Raw genomic sequence first — 17099 nt, forward strand, 5'->3', positions numbered from 1 at the left:
CTACATTTGTACACTAAAAATTAATCACTGCATTCATACAGTTACAGCAAACTGTAACTTATCTTCTTATGTTCAGCTACTTTTGATTGCTTTCAACTAATGGTTATGATTACTTGTCTAAAAATCATTTTAATTACTAATCACATTTAGGGAAAAAATACTCTAATTCACATGTGGAACTAATGCTTATTGCATCTTGTCAGAAATCACACCATGCAAATTTATTAAAGACACCAAATCATGTATGAAAATTCACAAATCACATCCGTTTACATAAGGGCAAATCTGTAACTGAGGCAAGGCAAAATATTCTACTATGGAAATGCTCCTCTCAGTGCATTAGTTTGTCAAACCCACATATTTAAATGTTACAGCTATTACTCTGTTAACCACATATGCAAAATCTCAGCCATGTGTATCCTAACACATTATTTTATGATAACTGAAACCATTAAGTACGAATTTGGAATTTTCAAAGTTTTCCATAGTTTTACTTCTATGCTACAAAACCGTGTGTTTATCATAATTGAGAATAATGAAATTCTGGATATACCAGCTTTGACTCATTACTTTATCAATTTAAGTAGCTTGTATTTTTTGTGTAATGTCTTGTCAAACTGAAAAGAAAACTGTACTGTCCAGGGTATATAACATAAGGATCTAAAAACGCATCTAAAGGACAAATAACTTTGTTTCCATCTAATACTACATTTAGAATTCAGGTTTTCTTCCTAATATTTGTAAAATGAGTTACTTTAAAAATGAGGTGCTTCACAACTCAAGTGCAGTTAAAATTACTTTCAATTATCCGTGATTCTGATGAAATACAACCTTTACTTCATTTGCTTTAAATGTTTTCATCACAAAGAAACTGTTTCTTATCTCTTCGTACCCCCTCCAAATAGCATTGACCAGGATGAAACAGTTTCTTTGAAAAATCTTGTGATATGACAAAGATAATCCTTGATGATACTGTCTGTATTTGGGTAACATACCCCTAGACTTTGTTGGTACTAGTTATTTCCAACACCTAAAGATTTTAGTCATTTTTGATGATTGTTGTTTGATTTTCAGTTTTTAATTACTTGTATGCTGCTACCATGCTTCTGTTTTTCATGTTCATTTTACTTTTGATGTTTTGTTCATTAACTTTATTTGCCAAGATTTGAAGGTGTTCAATGTCTGTCTTTCTTCAGATATGTTGCTCTGCTTAGAATAGAGAACAGAAGTAAATTATTTGCACACCATTGTGACAGCAGTAAAGTAAATCAATTAAAAATCTGAAAAAATCAGATTTGTACTCCATTGTTCTACATAACCTAAAATGCAGTGACCAGCTTTGATCTCTGAATAAAACAACTGATTCAAAGAGATATTTAAAAGTGAGCTAGACACCGTAGCAAAAGTATTTCTTCTTTTGAGGAAAGCTTTTCCAAATATTTTTAGATACTACAACCTCAGAGGTGATTTTTAATGCATGTGTGTTAAACAACTGTCATGCAACCACAAACTATAGCTGACAAGATTACATTATATGCTGCAAAAGGAAAGAATACAACAGAAAATACTAAGACAGACCTATGAAAAATAAGGTGACTTTGGACTATAAGCGTAGGAGGGATAGATTAAAAGCATTTTATTAATATAGATATTATAGATGCACATATAATCTCCAGAAGATGTGGAACACACAAACAAAGACTTTATATTCTTTATCAACTCTTTCAGCAATTTTAGATAACATTTATATGGTGGACAAAGATGTTATATGTTACTTGTTGTTACAGAAAGGCTTTTTATATGGATTATGCATAGATGAGAAGTGTTACATAACTAAGTATTGGGTTCATGATATAGTATCAAGTCCCATTATAATAAGAATCTACACATTATGACACAAAATCCAACATTTCTAAAGTTGAAGAACATGGCAAAACAACCATTGCAGAAACTTAAAAATTATGTATCTTTCTGCAGGAAGGCTCATACCCTCCCTACAATTCTTCAAATGGGGATTTTCCTCTAACAAACCTATCTACATCTTAGGATACACACATTCAGATAAGGATTAATGAAATAAATTACCATTGTTACTGTGGCCATCTCATTCTTGGAGACAACATTGACAGCAAAGTGTGATAATTCCAAACCTGACACAATGCAATATCAATATTCCCAAGTTTTCACTTAAAATAAATGATATTTTATATGTTAACAACATGGGCTAAGACAGTGGTTATTGTTTCTGTAAGTTCCATTTGTAAACTTGGTATGTAATAAATGATCAGAACATGTGTACATTATTTTATTTTTTATTTAATTAATGCAATTGGTTTGGACAAAAGAGTTAATTCTCTGCTACAACCTTAATACTAAATAAAAGTAGTAAAATCACATAGACGTTATGTGATGAAAGTTGAACAGTAGAATCATGGTATACTGACATTTCAAAGCAAAATTATGCGTACATCAGGAGGTAATGAACAAGAAACACCTACTAGTGGGATAGCTGAAGTTCATCCTTGAAATACGCCACAGAAAATGTGTATTTATCCTGACAGTTGCTTAAGAATGATTCATTAAGGGAGTTATTAGTATGAGACATCAGCAGAATACTAGATAGTTAAACTGACATTTAGTATTTTAGATCACTCATAGGGGAGTGCTTTTGTGAGATATTCATAAACAATAAATTACTATTAGAACTGTGAAGAAGTCATTCTCTGATTAAAAATATCAGGTGAAAATTTTACTTGTAGCAAGACCTTAGTGAGCAACAATGGTTAAGGTTAAGGATTTAAGGTATCAGTGAGGAGGAAGACAATCTGGCACTAGATGATAAAGGAATACTGTTAGATCAAAATTTGTTTAAAAATGTTGTTTACTAGAGTATGGAGCCTGTTTCAGATGGTGATGGATCTTTCATTGATGAATCATAGTTTAATATTGGCAGAAGCGTGCTCCTTGCAATGCTGTATCTTACCTCATCTGTTAACATATGTGAGATTCCCTGACTGAAAGCTCAAAGGGACTTTAGATTTGTAGTCATATAACTGAGATGTGAGAAGAAGGAAAATTGTAGATAGCGATGGAAACCTAGATATTTAATGTGCTGCGCAGAATGAAAGAAATTCCAATTGGTGAGGTAACAGTTGAGTTCCGAGTAGCTTGTGGATAAATGTTTAGCCATAAAAAGCAGCATATCTTCAGTTTTTTTTTTTTTTACATTTATTGCTAAATGTAAGGAGTGGATCCATGATGACCCTAACTTAAATTTCATTTGTGCTGCTAACAAAGGAATAAGCTGAATTCAAAGTCCAGGTGGCAATGTCACTGTAGGTTCATAGGTAAGTAGTAGACTAGCTACTCTTGCTGGCCATTTTAAGCTTAGACATTTTTTCTTTGCATGCTTCAAACAGCCCATCCCATTTGATTATAGATTAGCCTTACTCATCATATGGTTGATATTTATACATTACCCCTAATACGTTAAGAATAACTGGGATCATACCATAGATAATTTGAGGTTACTCATACATGGAATAAAGAGCTGCATCTATAGATTAGTAGTACATGGGGCAATCCTGGGGTAAATTTTCTATTTCCCTTCCATAGATCTACGTAGCACTTGAGAATGAAGAAAGATGTTTTATGTGGATGGGGACTCTGTTTCATAGCAGCAGTATCCTCTGTGAAATATACCGGTCCCTCCAAACTGTTCTGTTGATATTGCAGAAGAGGTTTGGATCCATAGACTGAGTATTTCTGATGTAATTTGACTTAATGATGAGAAGTAAATCCATCAGTAATAGATCAGAGAATATCTTTTATGCCAAACACAGATCACCTCTTAGCAGTCTGTAGAATATCAAATATAGTGACAGGGTTTAGATTCAGTCAATGTAGGACATGTTGTTTAGGCTTTGTATTATTTTAGTAATGTATTTCTGGGGGCATTCCAGTTGCTGCATGTGCCTGAAGAGATGCATGCCATAGGAGGCATTGTATTCAATGCCCGGCCTAATGACAGCTAAGAAAAGGGGGGCAATGACATAGATTTAGACAAAATCACTTTGTTTATAAGCTGTACCATATAGAAGGACTTTCTAACAACAATAGACACATGCTAGTCAAAAGTTAGGTCACTGTCCACATGAGTTCCCAAATCCCAAACAACTGGGTAAACTCTTGGGGCATATTGTCAATGCAATAGTTCCATGTGGTAGATGTAGTCCCAAAGGATATGACAATTTATCTTTTGTCCTTTAGTTTCAGACCATGGTTTTGACGCCAGTTATTTATTTGAGACAAACTTCCCTGCAGGACAGCTAAGGCATTTTGGGATTCAATGACTGCTCTTAGCTTGCAGTTATCTGTAAACATAGTGTGGAATAGCCCTTTGGTATTTTATCATCATAAAATAATGCTGGAATGTTACAGAGTATGGTCCTGAAAGTGGTAATGAAAATGGTCGGCAGCAATAAACCAAGGACTGAATCTGGGTGCATTTTTTGGCCAACCTGCTATTGCTTTGAAAAGGGCAATTACCTTTACTTTGAAGGATTGGAGGCTCCTTGGTTGATATAGCAATGTATCCATTGAAGATATTTCCCTAACAGATGATAATGTTAATTCTTGTAGAAGGTGGGTTTTCCAATGATTCACAAACTTTTATTAGATTGATATGTATTGTATCATTGTGTTTCCCTTGATACATGTTAATGATAATGGGGCTGCTGGACTTAAAGCATGTTTTTCTCTTTTCTGTCACCATGTTAAGAGTTAAAGAAAAAAACAAAGTTATGAATGGGAAGTATATAGCTCTTTCTAGATTTTTTTTCCAAAGGAAAGAAGATACATGGGCTAAAAACTTGTGATAAAGAAGGAGGGGGGGGGGTCAGCTGTTTGGTTAAGATATTATTGAGGATGCCTCCCAAATGTGTGGGTTAATACTGGTGGTTAGTTGTTTTGAATAGCTACTGTTTTGAAGGATAAGGTCTGGATAAAATCTTGTAAGTAAGGTTCACAATGGGGAACTGTGTCATTTAGTAATGAGCCAGATGATAGTTAGTGATTTTGAACTGTTTAGCAAAGGGTGATGGCACTGGGTATTGTGTGATATCCATATTCAAAGTCAGGTTGGAATGAACCTTAGCACTGACTAAAATGTTAAGAAGTTAATGTCCTGACCCCTCTGGACATTAAGAAGCTTGACCTTGCATGCTTTAAGTTAACAAACTTTAATATGAAGAAAGAAATTTTTGCATTAGCTGTAAGCATTGCAGAACTGCAAGAAAGTGATTTAAGGATTTTTTTTTTCTTTTTTATGATTACAATGACCTTTTGTAATATCAGGGTTTAGCCAGGTGGTATTTTGCTTAATATACCTAGTAATAAAAGAAAAACTGTTATCTTGTGCAGTCATATGTTGAAAAATGTTCTAGGGCTGTGTCAAAGTTGGTTTGCTCAGTAACACAGGTCACATTGGTATGGGTTATATCTGTCATTAAGTTGATTTACTGATCATGCTTAAAGATCATCATCATCATCCTCCTTCTTTCCATTCTCGACATGAGTTTGAGCTATCATGTCAACTGTCACTACCTTTCTTAACTCAATGCTACACTCCTACCTTCTTTGACGGCCAAGCCTGACTGTCCCATGTCTTTTCTTATGTAATCCTTCCATGTCTTTGCTGGATGCCCTCATTTCCTCCGGCCTTATTCCTGCCTGATTGAAATCTTCTTCACCAGATTGTGTTCTGATTCCTGCACATGGGCCTGAAGCACTGTAATCTGTTCTGTTTGATCTTCCCTGCAACTTCTATTCTGATACCCTCATTTTCCATCTGTTCCTCAGTGTGCATCCTTTCACCCATCTCAGGCACTTCATCGTCATTGCTTCTAGCATCCTCAACTGTTCTGTTTTCACTGTGAAGGTTTCTGTACCATAAAGTATACTGGTTAAACTGTTCTGTTTTCACTGTGAAGATTTCTGTACCATAAAGCATACTGGTTAAACTGTGCTGTTTTCACTGTGAAGGTTTCTGTACCATAAAGTATACTGGTTAAACTGTTCTGTTTTCACTGTGAAGGTTTCTGTACCATAAAGTGTACTGGTTAAACTGTTCTGTTTTCACTGTGAAGATTTCTGTACCATAAGATATACTAGTTAAACTGTTCTGTTTTCACTATGAAGGTTTCTGTACCATAAAGTGTACTGGTTAAACTGTTCTGTTTTCACTGTGAAGATTTCTGCACCATAAAGTATACTGGTTAAACTGTTCTGTTTTCACTGTGAAGGTTTCTGTACCATAAAGCATACTGGTTAAACTGTGCTGTTTTCACTGTGAAGGTTTCTGTACCATAAAGTATACTGGTTAAACTGTTCTGTTTTCACTGTGAAGATTTCTGTCACTGTGAACGTTTCTGTACCATAAATTATACTGGTTAAACTGTTCTGTTTTCACTGTGAAGGTTTCTGTACCATAAAGCATACTAGTTAAACTGTTCTGTTTTCACTGTGAAGGTTTCTGTACCATAAAGTATACTGGTTAAACTGTTCTGTTTTCACTGTGAAGATTTCTGTCGCTGTGAAGGTTTCTGTACCATAAAGTATACTGGTTAAACTGTTCTCTTTTCACTGTGAAGATTTCTGTGCCATAAAGTATACTGGTTAAACTGTTCTGTTTTCACTGTGAAGGTTTCTGTACCATAAGATATACTAGTTAAACTGTTCTGTTTTCACTGTGAAGGTTTCTGTACCATAAAGTATACTGGTTAAACTGTTCTGTTTTCACTGTGAAGGTTTCTGTACCATAAAGCATACTGGTTAAACTGTTCTGTTTTCACTGTGAAGGTTTCTGTACCATAAGCTATACTGGTTAAACTGTTCTGTTTTCACTGTGAAGGTTTCTGTACCATAAAGTGTACTGGTTAAACTGTTCTGTTTTCACTGTGAAGGTTTCTGTACCATAAGCTATACTGGTTAAACTGTTCTGTTTTCACTGTGAAGGTTTCTGTACCATAAAGTGTACTGGTTAAACTGTTCTGTTTTCACTGTGAAGGTTTCTGCACCATAAAGTATACTGGTTAAACTGTTCTGTTTTCACTGTGAAGGTTTCTGCACCATAAAGTATACTGGTCGCACCACTGTTTTGTGCATCTTATTTTTTAGCTAGTTTGTTATTCGTCTATCACACACTACCTCTGACTCTCTGTACCACTTAGCTGCAGTGCTCTGATTTTAGCTCTGACCACCACATTTAGACTTCTTTTGTCCTCAGCCAACCCTTTTAGGTACTTGAAGCTATTTCCCTTCTATGTGAATTCTCAACTTTGTTTTACTCCCTGCTTTTTCTTCCATTACACCTGTCTTATCTGTACTCAGTTTCATTCCATGTGCCTTCAGTTTTGCATTCCATTCCCCTGTTGTTTGTTTTTTTTTTTTTGGCTTTTCCCGGTTAGGGGTCGCCACAGTGGAACTCCAGTCAGCTAATGATTGGCAGTAGATTTTTACGGTGCCGAGGTGCCAGCTCGATGACCAACCTTCAATGCAGGCATGCCCTACACATGTCTTTCGAATGCCACTTGACCATGGACATGACATGCAAAGTCCACACAGAAGGCGCTCCAGCCGAGATTCGAACGGGAGAACCTCTTGCTGTGAGGCGACAATGCTACCACTGCACCATCGCGGCTTCTATTCCATTCCACTGTCATTTCTATTATTCTATCCATGAAGCTGAAAGAAGCGCTAGGAAGATAAGAAAGGTAGCAGAAAGAATGGTGGAAGTGAAGCAGACACCCTTAGATTTGAAGAGAAGAAGGAGTGGCTGAGCAATTGGAATGGGACAGGATTAGAGCCCAACAAAATCTAAATAAATTGTTGCATAAAGATGCCACTGTACTTAAAGTTTATTCAAAAAAAAAAAAGAAAGAAAAAGAAGCTGAGTTCAACTTTCTTGTGACGGCACCAGTAGAGTTTTTCATTATTTTTTACTCTATGAACAAGAAGTACACTGTTAGTTAGAAAATATTTTTGTGAAAACAGGAAGATTTACCTTTTTTGTTTTGGTTCTAGTAGGTTAACAGTGAACTCATTTGTAGTCTGAAATTGGTCTATGCAGATGAGTGCTCCTCCACAGTATACAAATTAAGTGTTAAATCCGTAGGACTATATATTCCAACTCCAAAGACCATAATTGGGATTCTCAGTACAGCAGTACTGTAAGTGCAGATATGGGGACGATATAGTACAGCTGTGGTCTCTTAGAGGATTTCCTGCTACTTTAAATAAAGCAATTTGCCTAGAATATATGTTTCAGGTATATCAACTCCACATTATGTAGTGCAGGGTGGGGTACAACCCCTTCTAAATGCTTTAATGGTATTACAGTAAGCTTTGATATTCAATTTACAGCTTTAGAATACCTTTTTTGAAGTTGTAGAACTCTCAGTTATGACTCTCAAACTTCTGGTAGACAGCTAGACTTTTATTAATTTGCTAAAATATGTGTTTCTGCAATTAATTGCACATATAACTTTTGCATTTGAATGCATTCTACAACATCACTGTTGCTATAGTTTCCATCTTGTAACCAAGGATTCTGCTCATAAATTAAGCCAATATACTATGATCTCACACAACGAAAAGCAGACATTTGAGCTACAAGCTAGATGGAATTATTTCAAATGATTTCAAATATATTCAAAGCTGAAAAAAAAAGAACACATGATGCGATACTTAGTTTAAGGCGTGAACTAACATCATCATGTATTCTGAGCTCTACATTGCATTTTTGATCCAACAGCTGGGAATGGCTCTTTTATAGGCTGTTTTGTACAACTTTCACTGAGTTTTACTGAAACCATTTTCCTTCAGCAAAAGGTATAAAACAAATTAAGTTGCAGGAAAAGTTCTGCATTTTCTCTTTGTTGGTGGTGGTTGTTTTCTATCTCTCTTTCTTTCTGTCTTCAGTGCTCTAATCAACACTACATACTTACAAAAGTGCAGTTTAGTTAATAACAGCTGAAATGTAACTATAAATGTAAATATATGTAAATATATTATGTAAATATAAATATGTAAATATACCAGGCGTCCACCAAAGCTGATATCCTCAAAACCTTTATTAAACAGCATATAACAAAGGATAAGCGCTTTCACACATAATGTGCTTCATCAGATCCATTAAAAACTTCAGCAAAACAGGTTTATATAATAAAACATTAACTAATCAACCAATTAAAAACCACATATTATTCATTGATGCATACTACGTTTTTTAAGAATGGGTTTTAAAGGCACAGCTGCATTAATACCTGGCAGTTTATCTGCCTGCAGTCTAACAATCCATTTAGTCTCAGCAATTTCTAATCTGTTATTAAACCCCCCCCCCCTTTTGTTCATGTGGCCAAGTTGTAATATATTAAACACAAAGGAATGTCCTGGTTTCAATGATATATGTTTGGCTAAGGCATTCTCTACGGAGAATGAATGTAAGCATCCTGCTATTGATTATTTGTTTAAATCTTGTTTTTATGCAGACTGTAAATCAAAAGGCCTGGTGTATTTAGCTAGGTGTAGGCATTGCACCACATTTTATGTAGGTAAAACAGTCAGGATGCTTAAAGAACATATTTTACAGCATTTAGGGGATAGGGCGGCTACAGTGGTGCAGCGGTTAGCATTGCCACCTTACAGCAAGAGGTTCTCCGTTTCGATTCTCGGCTGGGGTGCCTTCTGTGCGGAGTCTGCATGTCCTCCCTGTGGTCAAGTGGGTTTCCTTTGAGTGCTCCGGTTTCCTCCTACATCACAAAGTCATGTAGTAGGCGGATTGGATACTCTAAATTGGCCTTAAATGTGAGTGTGTGCATGTGTGTGCCTTCTGTGGAACGTTGGGCGCCGGGCTGGCAATTCTATACTGTAAAACTCTACTACCAATCATGAGTGGACAGATGATCTGCTGTGGCGACCCCTAACCGGGAAAAAGCCGAAAGAAGAAGAAGATGTATGAACATACTTAATGCCTTAGCCAAACATATATCATTGAAACCAGGATATTCCTTTGTGCCTTTAAAACCCATTTTTAAAAAACGTAGTATGCATCAATGAATAATGTGTGTTTTTTTAATTGGTTGATTAATTAATGTTTTATTATATAAACCTGATGAAGCACATTATGTGTGAAAGCGCTTATCCTTTGTTATATGCTGTTTAATAAAGGTTTTAGGATATTAGCTTTGGTGGACGCCTGGTATATTTTTTGCAACAGCTGAAATGTCAGTGAATACATTTTACTGAAGGGAATGGATGGGTACACTGAACATTATGCTAGTATTAATACTGAGCATTAATGGTAGTTTAAAGAATAGAGGTGTGTCTTAGTGCAGGAGGAGTAATAGGAGAATAGTATACCCTGAGAAGACTGAGAAAACATAGCATGAGTCATAAAATGTCTTCATACTAGTTGTGTTTATTTGTCTACTAAGGTTCCTGAAGTGTTTAGGATCAGAAACAAACAGTTTAGCTATGTAATAACAGGTAAGGTGAAACTGTTTTGCTTTCTATTTACAATTTGTTTTTGTAAATCCCAGTGTTCTAATTGTTACTATTTATTCTACACATTTTAATGTATGTCAGACTGAATGCCCAAGGATTGAGATGGAAGTCAATGCTTTGCAAGACTGGCATGTGTGTGTATTATTTCATGACTGTCCAAAATATATCTGCTTTAATGAGGGCAGATCATGGAGAAGTTCCTTACCTTGGCTATAGAGTTGTAATATTAAGAATGGAGATACAGAGGTTCAAACTTCCACCGTGGGAGCAGGATTTGGGGGGTTTTCCCCACTCAAAAATATACATTTTCATTAATATTCAAGCTCCAGTTATAAAACTTGATTTTCAATTAAATGATATTTGAATATTCATTTTGTAAACAAGTCATCTTCACCCGTTATTGAATAATACGTATTATATTTTCTCACCAGAAATGGACACTTGTAATTAAGTTACATAGAAATAGTTATTTTTTTTCCTGCTCAATAATGAGTCAATGAAGAATTATTATCTCTAAGTTTACCATTCAGTGGAATAACCTTTTCCTTCTTGAAGGAATAACCTTGGAGTTGATTAATGCAATAGTTCCATGTGGTAGATGGAGTTGAGGGTGTCCTCTATAGCAAAAAGAGATGTGGAAGAGTGAAGTACAATAGAAGCACTGGGACAAACACAAATTTTAACATGAAATCAAAACAGTTCTGTCTTACTGCATGCTGACAAGACATAAAATATTATGTGCTTATGAGCCTCTTTGTTCAAATAATGAACTCAGTCTGCTTTGAAAGTATATTTCAGTTTACAGAAAAAAAAGCTGCATTGCAACCTGAGTGTACAGAAGACCCAGATAATTTGGCTTATATGCAAAAATGGGAAAAAACATCCTCTTTAGCAGAATAACTACAAAACATGTGCATAGAATGAATGTTCTCAGCAGAAACAACAGGGCACATCCATAATCATTGAAACTTTTATTGGTTGCATCTACTAAAATCAATTTATTTTGATAAAACTACTGTTGATGAAAATACATGACCCCTGAGTTATCATTTCAGGAACAGAAGTCATAATAATCCTGCATTTGTCTTTTACTTACTGTTGAATGTTTCCATAGTCATAGCTGAGAGCTAATAGATTCCATTGCATTTTGACACCATCCATTCAGCTGTATTACAGCGTGAGTGGTGATGTTTGGGGAATGTATTTTCTTGAACAGCTGTTCCACAGTACTAGAGAAAACCATATCAACAAGCAGGCCCCTGCTATTTAAGGACATTATATTTCATTAGAGTTGCATTTTTTTCCTGAAAGGTGGAAACACTGGAATACACTCTTTCCATGGCTATTACTATATCTGATGGCACTTGCATGTCATTCTGCTCCCCATCCCTTTGACCTCATGGCACCTTTTTTCTTCTAGACACTCTTTCCAGCATTCTGTTACCTGCCTCAGCCTGCCATCTGCTAAATTAATATGTGTTCTTTTGCCCAGTTGCTAAGCTTTTTATTAGATTATACTGATATGAGTTCACAGCTAAAGCAGGCATTTTTGTTGCTCGACCTTAGAATGCAGGTCTCCTTTTTTCACTTATTTGCACTACTTTCTTTATGCAGACTTTATGAAATGCAACACATCAAATCACAACACTAAATTCCTTGCTTGTGCTTGCATAACCAATGCATATAACTAAAGCTAATGTCCACGACTCATCTTTGATAACTATGTGTGACATAAGCCTAGGTCATTGAGTCATATTGCCGCCAATGTTAACACATTAAGACTGCCATATGACTCATCCCTTAAGTACTATACAAGTGGTTTTGGTTTTTCCTTGCTCAGCATTTAACTGCTCTGGAAGTTAGGTGTGTGTAGTTTAACTATGTAGCGTAACCATGTCACTCCCAAATGATTCCTATTTTAGCCTCACAGCAATTATTTACAACATTCATTTGATTTTGTACTGCTCTGTCTTAAACTGTGGATACACTGCTGCTGCTGCTGATGATGATGATGGTGACGATAATGATGATTATGATGCAAAGGATTGTGGCAGTTATTTAAATGTATGTTATTTACCACCAAACACATAAAAGAGACCTGTGCCAAGAAGTGAAGCATGTTGTTTTTAACACAGATAAAATCACACATCTAACTTTTTAACCTCAGATGGTCTGTACTGTAAAGCTTTTGTGTTGTTTTATAAATCTCTGTAATCATAAATAATTATAGAAAAAGAGTAACAGCAGCAGAGGCATCTGAGTGGGAGTCCGACTATGCCTCCTAAAGAAATTTTTAAAGAGCCATGGATGAAGGCTTTTGACACAATTCCCCACCTTTGGTATCTTTGAGAAATTCTCACAGATAGGGATTAACCCTTATGTTACTAGATGGGTAGTCAACTGGCTCACTGACAAAACACATTCTGCCAAAATCAGTGACTCCACCTCCACCAGTAGACGTGTCATCAGTGGAGTACCACAGGGGTCTGTGCTGGGCCCTTACTATTTGGCATCTATTTCTCAGAAGTGCAGGTCAAAGCAGATGGCCTTTGGCTCACCAAGTTACCTGATGATTGCAAACTGGGAACAATCACTGAGTCCCCAGACGATGACAACATATTACAAGAAGGCATGTAATACGAATCCAATAAATTGTATTGTGTTTTATTCACACATTCCATTTTTACCACTGTCTCTGATATAGTCATGGAATGCATTTTATAGTATGGAATAGTGCACTGCCAGCATGTTGGTCCCAAAGCCATGGTCTAAAACTAAATGCAAAAAATGCATTATTATTCCCTTTGGCAAAATGGAATTCCCTACAAATTACAATATAGACAGCACCCCCTGAGTTCCAACCGAGTAGTGTGACACTTATGAACACAGATTAATAGCAATCTGAACTTTGACTATTAAGTTTCCACAATGGTAAGGAAAACTTTCGATATAGCGCACCTCATAAGCAAGGGCATAGCATTCAGGTTAAGAGATATTATAACTCCACTGTACTTGACTCTCATCAGACCACTAATAGAGTACAATGCACCCTTTTTTGCGTGTATTTCACCAGACACCTGCAGAAGTTGGAGAGACCTCAGAGGTTTCTCAATAAAAAAACACAGGGACTCCAAAACTTTGACCTATGTGGTCATTCTGAAAGCCCTTTTACTTTATTCTGAATCTTATAGGCTGCTGAGAGGTGACTTGTGCCAGGCCTATAGGACAACTCCAACCCTGCCATAATGGAAATGCTACACATCTGCAAGTCAAATGCTTTGAGAGTCACTCAGTCTACAGATCTCATCCTAGCTTGTGACATTAGCAGATCATGCTGGAGAGACAGCTACATCTTTCAGAGATTGCTGCTTATCTGGAATAGACTATTCATGTAAAACAGAACTCCTCACTGACCTTATTCAAATGTAGCGTAGATAATTGGCTATGAGACTGCAAATTCACCCATAGAGTGGCACCTTTGTCCCTCATGGACAGGGGTACCTGGTGTTGATCACAGACACACTCTGTTCATAAATCCGTTCTGCGAACTACCCAAAAAGAACAAATAGAAATACTTGGGATTAACATGGCTAGGCTAGTAAAGGCTCTAGGCCTGCTAGCCTAGTAATTTCCTATGAACTTATGAAGAAAGTGAGATTATCCTGATTATTCCTTCATACTCAGTGAAGCTAATAGTATTTTAAGGCACTCATTTCTTACATGAACATGCCTACTTGTGCATAGTGAGAGTAAAGATGCAAGGGACAAAATTACCCCTTTTGTTTAGTACTGTGGACATCTGGGTAAAAAAACAATGGAGGATAGATGGTTACTGAAATTATGGCATACAACCACATTTCTTTCTATTTTATAGAGTCTTGTTTAAGTGTGTCCATGCTTACAAAAGGAACATTATAGTGACTATGCTTTTGCAAGTTAGGTTGGGCTAAGCAGACCATACCTGCTTGACTTTTCATGGTAGACATGAACTAGCATGGCAGACTCATATCTGCCCTCACATAGATTTCATTCTGTGTTCTGACTGATTTATCAAACTACATCTGTAATGAAATCCTATCACATTAGAAGTAAACGTAAGGTGGAGTCACCAGTTTAGAGTAATGCATAGTACCTTGACGGCAGTACACTAACATGAAAAGCATCATAGAGGAATTTGTAAAGATAGACTGTACCTACGCATCTGAAGGGAAAAGTATATTTTATGTAGTCATACATATCAGCTTTCTAGTTAATTACTAAGTATACAATCTATTTCATTTGTGAATGCCTCCTCTGCAGGTAACACTCCTTTTTTTGCCTTGCAATAAATTTCATAAATGTTTGTTTTAAGAAGTACTATTGAAGGCCCTCTATTTTTACTTAAAAAATGGTTATGCACCTTGTTAAGGTAATTGTTTTTTGAAGTTCCTCCTGAATAGGCTCATAGAGTTCATCACTATGGAAGCAACTCAGGAACGGATTGACTTTTGTTCCACCCTAAAAGATTTAATGCTGTTGTTTAGGAAAGGCTGTTTGCGCTGCACTAGTCATGCAAGTTGATCAGGCAAAGCAGCACAACATGGCTAGTGGGTTGCCTTTCTAAGGCCCCATCTACAAATGTAAAGAATTGCATTTCATGTTATATTGCATACGCATTTTGTAGATAGACATATAAATGTATATTTGCAAATGTGTTGTTCAGAACTTTTTAGCATAAAATATGTGTGAATGTTAACAATGTATTTGAGAGTATTATTTAGTACTTCTAAAATAACTCATATTGCTTGGCGTCCTTCCATGCTGTTAGCTTCTCAAGCATGTGAAAATGTTGCATACACGTTTTTCTTTTGCACTAAAGTACAGGCTATAAATAGAAGCAGAATTATATGAGTGCCCTGTTGTGGTTATCAGTTATCTTAACTGACATTAGTGCTGCTTGAATCCATAAATCTGATGGCTCAGGCCAGCTGCGAGTTGATTTGGTCTGGTAAGATGGGAAATAGCTGACAACACAGATGATAGTGAAGCCTCTTGACAGGTGCAAACGTAATAAGGGCACAACAAAGCACTGGTCCCACAGCCTTGCAGGTCTCTTAAAATGCTAGCATAAATGTTTTGCTATACAGAAAAGAGAGTAGTTTGCTTTTCAGTTTACATGCATATTGGACATATAATTACACTGGTCTTTCTCACACTTTATTCACTCAAGGAAATAAAATAGGAGATTATGTAGCCTATTTATTATCTTCTAAGCTGGCATTAATCATTTTCCACAGTAAACCTCATGTGTGAGAAGTTATTCCAGTTTTTCAGCTTGTTTTGTTAAGAGGAAGGCATTCAGAAGGGTAAAATTAAACATGCCTTTCAAATGACGTTTTAAACTCTAATAAGCACTAGTAATCAGAAAAGAACTCTGCTTAAGGTGCTCAACTTGTTTGTTTCTTCTGCCACTTAATCCCTTCCTTCACTCCGCTTTCTTCCTATTTTAACTATGCCTCATAGGACAATCTGAGTGAACTGCAAATCCTAATAAACATGCATGATTTGTCAGCCTTTGCTTCACTGAGTTATTACAACTCAGAAATTGATTAGGTTTAAATTAGAGGCTTTGCAAAAAGATGTAGCTTAATGCAATGTTTTCCTTCTGTCCATTACTAGTCTTTAGCCATAACTACACGAAAAAAGTGATGCCCCAACTTGCCGACTAATTGCAGCTTAACAGCATTAGACCTCCCAAACTTATATTTTTCAGAGGTTTGGAAGATTACTTCACTAAACATATACCTCCTAATTCTGTACTCCTTCAAGCAAGAAAATATAGCCTAATTATGAACAAGAAAAAATCAAATGAGAAATGTGAAAAACCTGAAATACTTTTATGTAATTTAATTATTTCTGTGTTATGTTTGCATGCAGGATTTTCTCAAGAGTAGAGAGCCATATTACTATGCGATTTGAATCACATTGTCTTTAATAATGTCATGAAAAATAAACCTATGTCTGATACTCACATAAAATTCAATATCTGCTGCCATTCATTCTGTGCAAGCTGAGCTTCTAGTGCTTATGAACACATTTTTTGGGATTCATTAAGAAAATACGCATGCGTTCCTTAGCTAAGTAAAGTTTAAGTCTCTGAAGCTGTACGGCAAAGTCCAATAGCTAAGGAAGTAGACCACCTCCTTCCAGTTAAAAGAACTTCTATTGCACAGCATAATAAAGGTAAACAGATCTTACACCTTGTAGCAGTAAGGTTAATGGCATACTGTGCTAATTGCCATGCAGCTACATGATAGTATAACTTTACCTGATCTAAGAAAGAAACCGCATAATGATGCTAGGCCAAGCTGTACAGGAAACCTAGGGGTTCCTCTGTATTGCACAACCACATTTCTGTGCAGGGCACATTACTCTACATTGTTTTTATCAGACATAAAGGCAGGAAGCAGGTTTTATTTTGCTTCAAGATTCTTCTGCTTATGCCTCATCCTGCCTTAAATTATTCTGTCACAGTGTTTCTGCTGTCCATCTCTAAG

General features: G+C 36.2%; 1 protein-coding gene across 9 annotated transcripts in view; it reads left to right on the plus strand.

Annotated features, from left to right (window-relative positions):
* Positions 1-17099, plus strand: part of EYA1 (EYA transcriptional coactivator and phosphatase 1) — a 398871-nt gene that overhangs the window by 209705 nt on the left and 172067 nt on the right. The gene's annotated exons all lie outside the window — the stretch shown is intronic.

This window comes from Protopterus annectens, chromosome 3.part1, assembly GCF_019279795.1.
Source record: "Protopterus annectens isolate FY-2018-M chromosome 3.part1, PAN1.0, whole genome shotgun sequence".
NCBI classification, from domain to species: domain Eukaryota; kingdom Metazoa; phylum Chordata; order Ceratodontiformes; family Protopteridae; genus Protopterus; species Protopterus annectens.